Source organism: Cornus florida, unplaced genomic scaffold (genome assembly GCF_030987335.1).
Source record: "Cornus florida cultivar Cherokee Brave unplaced genomic scaffold, ASM3098733v1 CherokeeBrave_3.0.0_Hap2_Chr08, whole genome shotgun sequence".
NCBI classification, from domain to species: Eukaryota; Viridiplantae; Streptophyta; class Magnoliopsida; order Cornales; family Cornaceae; genus Cornus; species Cornus florida.
In genome coordinates, this window is record NW_026775578.1 from 65,729,795 (window position 1) to 65,734,516 (window position 4,722).

General features: G+C 37.3%; 1 long non-coding RNA gene across 1 annotated transcript; it reads right to left on the reverse strand.

Annotated features, from left to right (window-relative positions):
• Positions 1-866: 866 nt before the first annotated feature.
• On the reverse strand, positions 867-2,119 carry LOC132268676 (uncharacterized). Its single transcript, XR_009469337.1, has 3 exons — positions 1,628-2,119; positions 1,353-1,532; positions 867-1,228 (listed from the first exon to the last, which is right to left on the reverse strand). It is a non-coding gene; the product is annotated as an uncharacterized LOC132268676 (long non-coding RNA).
• Between the last annotated feature and the right edge of the window lie 2,603 nt (positions 2,120-4,722).

The following is a 4,722-nucleotide window of genomic DNA, read 5'->3' on the forward strand; positions in this document are numbered from 1 at the left end:
GTGGATTATGATGACCTTGTGAGTGGGTATGCCGTGGATGGGTGTGAGACACTGACAGGCTACCACACTGGCGAGCTACGAGTGCACAATCCAATATCACCTGGGAAAGCGAAATGTGAAGTACTTATATGTAGGTGTGTCACTCTAATTGGTATAAGGCCTTTTGGGATAAAGCCCAAGAGCAAAACCATACGGGCTCAAGCCTAAAGCGAACAATATCATACCATGGGGTGGAATAGGCCATTACAAACATTGTGATGACCTTATGGGCAGGTGTGTCGTGGGCGGGTGCGAGACACTGACAGGCTACCACACTGGGCGAGTTACGGGTGCACAATCCCACATCGTCTGGGAAAGGGAAAGGTGAAGTGCTTATATATAGGTGTGTCACTCCAATTGGTATAAAGCCTTTTGGGGTAAAGCCCAAGAGTAAAACCGTGTGGGCTCAAGCCCAAAGCGAACAATATCATATCATGTGGTGGAATGGGTCGTTACAAATGGTATCAGAGCCTAACCCAGCAGGAAGTGTGCCGACGGGAATGTTGGGCCTCCAAGGGGGGTGGATTATGATAACCCTGTGGGCGGGTGTGTCGTAGGCGGGTGCGAGACACTGATAGGCTACCATATTGGGTGAGCTATGGTTGCACAATCCCACATCGTCTGGGAAAGGGAAAGGTGAAGTGCTTATATATAGGTGTGTCACTCCATTTGGTGTGAGGCTTTTGGGGTAAAGCCCAAGAGTAAAACCGTGCGAGCTCTGGCCTAAAGCGGACAATATCATACCATGTGGTGGAGTGGGTCGTTATATTATACAATGCTGATATATATACAACTAAGAATTTCATTTTCTTACCATTGTCCTCTCACTCTAGGACCACTGTGCACGTGGCACAATACTGTGAGTCCTTCATTGCACTAGAATTATCAATGTAACACCAGAAATGCCCTCACTTCAGGGTTATATTTGCTACCCCTTGTGTGTGTGAATATAAACCAGAAAATGACCATTACATTGTATAACAGAACCTTTAGGAAAAGTACTCCATTAACACAAAGTGTAATGACTTAAATACCCCTGTGACAGATACCAATAATGAATGAGTAGCCATGAACCCTTTTGATAAGCACATGACATTAAAAAGGCAAACCTCAACTAACACAAACATCTTTTGTGAAAAGTATACACTAAACTGCGGATCCAAGCTTGGGTTTTTCAGATACGGGACAGCTGCAGAGAAAATTTAAAGGTTCAGTTAGAGAGAAAATAAGTTCAAGAGAAAAAAGAAGCAAATAGAAGATATAAATATAACTATATATATATATATATATATATATATATATATATAACCCACCAAATTAACCACGAATTCCTAACTGTCTCTGTTAGTAGTTTGGCTTCACGCTTGAGAAGTAACTACCCACACAAGTTGGTATTCTCTTTTAGGGAAAGGGGCTTCCTTAATGATAATGAGAAGATAGGCACACCATATGACGAATCTGAAGCGCACAAACCATTTAGTATGCTTCATTCCCTGAGAAAATGAGTAAACACATTGATTTCCATACCATACCTGTTTGAGTATCAATTTGATAAAGATAACAATTTATGGAGGATGAAGATAGAAACCTTGAAATTTATCAATGCATACATGATAAATTAGGGCTTCGGTTTGACGCCAAAGTTTTCTTCGAATGGGAGGAAGGGGGTTAGGCCTTCGAATGAGAGATGAAGGGTTAGGGCTTGGATAAATTATTTTGATATGTTACAAAAAGATTGCTTCAAATCAGAGAAAAAGGGGTGAATCCTTGTTCAATCTCGACGCCTATTTGTGATAGACCTTACAGGGGCACTGCACACCCTAAAACTCAGGGAACTTTTCAATCAGCTGTGCCGCTATTTTCTCTCCAACACTGCGCTGCCCGTCGATTCAACCCTCCGTTGCTCCTTAATAGTGGAGATTTCGAAAATCAGTGGTTTCGGTAGAAAGAGGGTTAGGCTTGGAGAGAAAAGGAGTTAGTCTTGGAGAGAAAGAGGGTAGAGAGAAACGGGCTTTGGAGATATATGATTGATTGAGGATAGAGAAACAGGCTTTGGAGATATATGATATATATATATATTTTTGTGTGTATATCGAGTATATATAATAGAGTATAGAGAAAAGGGGGCTTTGGAGATTGATATATGATATATATCTTTCTGTGGGTACAGATGTATATAATATATATATATATATATATATATACATATTTTAATTTACTGCAATTCAAACTAGCGGGAATAAGACCCACGTGAATTAGAAAAAAAGAATTCCTTTTCTACCGCGGGGCTTACCCGTGGTAGAATATAATTTCTATCGCGGTTTTCCATTAACCACGGTAAAAAATGTGTGGTAAAAAACTATTTTTCTTATAGTGACAATATACATATAGTAGTCCTTAAATTCAATTCCTATCTTAATGAGGAAATATATCTAGCACCATTATCCAATCATTGGCTACGGAATAATATGAAATTCCCTTTGTGTATAGACCATAATACCCCTGCCACCTTTACAGAAATTGTCTACTAGATAACAATCTAATTGACAACTTATGTATGTATATATATGACAATATATATCAATCTTAATCACTAAGTAATGAATAACAGCCTGCATCTTCTCACACTAGAACCATAAAACAAGTGTCACAAGAATTCTTAGTAATTTGCATGGTCCAAAATGCCCTTATAGAGACACTTGTCAATATACACTGTCTTCTGCAGCTGTTACTGTGAATACTTTATCAAACTGAGAATCAGAGCAATTCAATGAACAAGTGTATTATGATATAATACACTTGTTAAAAGACTTAATTGCTCCTGAAAGACTCTGTAACCAAATATCAACTTCTGTATAGGGGCCTGTAATGATTGGCTTGTAGTGTGAACTTGTAACACAAGATACTTTACTTAGGCCATTTAAATAGTATTCTCAACAATGTGGAATGACCAAGCTGCCCTTGTAGATCAATATAAAACACTATGCATGTCAGAATCACTTAAAACACAATGAAGTGGACCCGCGACAGTCTTTTTAACATTTAAAAGGCAAACCCTAGTTCAAAAGTGGGACCAACAATCTTCATCGCCATACCATGTAAATCTCCAAATATACAGAACATCATTATTATAATGCAATCATAGAATGAAAGTGGAATTTAACACAGAGAATTGGTAATTATACATAGTATGGGCATCCTAGGGGTGCCTAACCCCTTCCTGAAGTGTAAATAAACTCCTGAAACCCACCATTAGTGTAGAAGACCAACCGGTAGTCATTTTAGGGTCCGCAACTCCAGGTGACTTAACATGACAAAACCAATGTTAGGTGGTGACTCCATAAAATCTCTGATTTGGCCTTATCTTCACACCCCACATCATAAAATCTCAAGTCCATAGACACTTTGTCGCAAAATATGTTCATGATCTTTTCCATGGTGTGACAGCTGACCTCCAACCTGGGGTGATAAGCTCGAGTGGGTTACCAAGGAAAAATCTTGGCGCGACACCTCTCATTATCATGGCCAGTACTTTCCTACCTTTTTTTAATGTCATTTTCTAATTTAATTTCTATTAAAGAATTAATATTCCCTTAGTAAGTTATTTGTATTGTATAAACGATATTGCTTATTGATATTACCATTATTCACACTATTGAAATACTGTGATACATTGATGTAATATTTATTTTATTGAAAGAATTTTTAATTGATATCGATATATTGTTCAATCATTGTCTTGAATCATGAATTAATTGTGTCTCAATATAATCGATGTATTGTTCTTAGTGTTCTTATAAATACATGCAATTTCCCCAATAGTCTAGATATATTATAGTTGTGGATGGTGTTTAGCTTCCTTTGGAACCAGAGGAAGTGAGATTTCAAACTAAGTGTATCCGAATAGATTATAGTTGTTGGCACTAATAGTCATTTGAATTATAGAGTGTTAGGCCTAACATTCTATGGGTTGCCACTTGGACTTGGTCGACTAAGCTAGCTTAGTTATTGGGCTACTTAATTTATATAGGTTATGTTAGGTCTAATCCTTCAACCTTCCCTCGGATTTGAAAAAAAAAAAAAAAAAAAAAAACTTCCCAAGTTTTATTCATATTGGCCTTAGGTCCATGCCCTTCTAGGATCAACACTATGCATTTACAAATTATATATATACTTGTTTAACCATCTCGGAAAAGAAAAAACATAACCCCAACAAGGTTATCTTTGAAGAGGAAAAAACTTACTATATGGGCTAATACCCATTGGTAATAGATAATAGGGTAAATTACGCTCACCTCCTCTCTTTTTATTTAAAAGCTCAAATAGCTCCCCTCAATTTTTAAGAATATCATTCACCTCCCCTAAAATGATGTCCGTCTAAGTCAAAGTTGATTAATGTTGTTAATTGATGATGTTAGCATGCTAAGAACCTAGAAAGTCCATATTGCCCTCTGACTTTGTTAAAAAGACCAATTTATTCTTAAAAAATATTTTTAAAAATTAAAACACCGATTTACTCATTGGTGTATTATACCCTTCGGCCATGGAGAATAACAAACAATGCCCCCAATTCATCTATGTCATGTTGTAATTTATAGGGAATCCACCAACACCGTTGCAACAAATTGCGCCAATCACAGTATTATCACAATGAACAAGAATAAGCCCTAAATTGATGGTTTA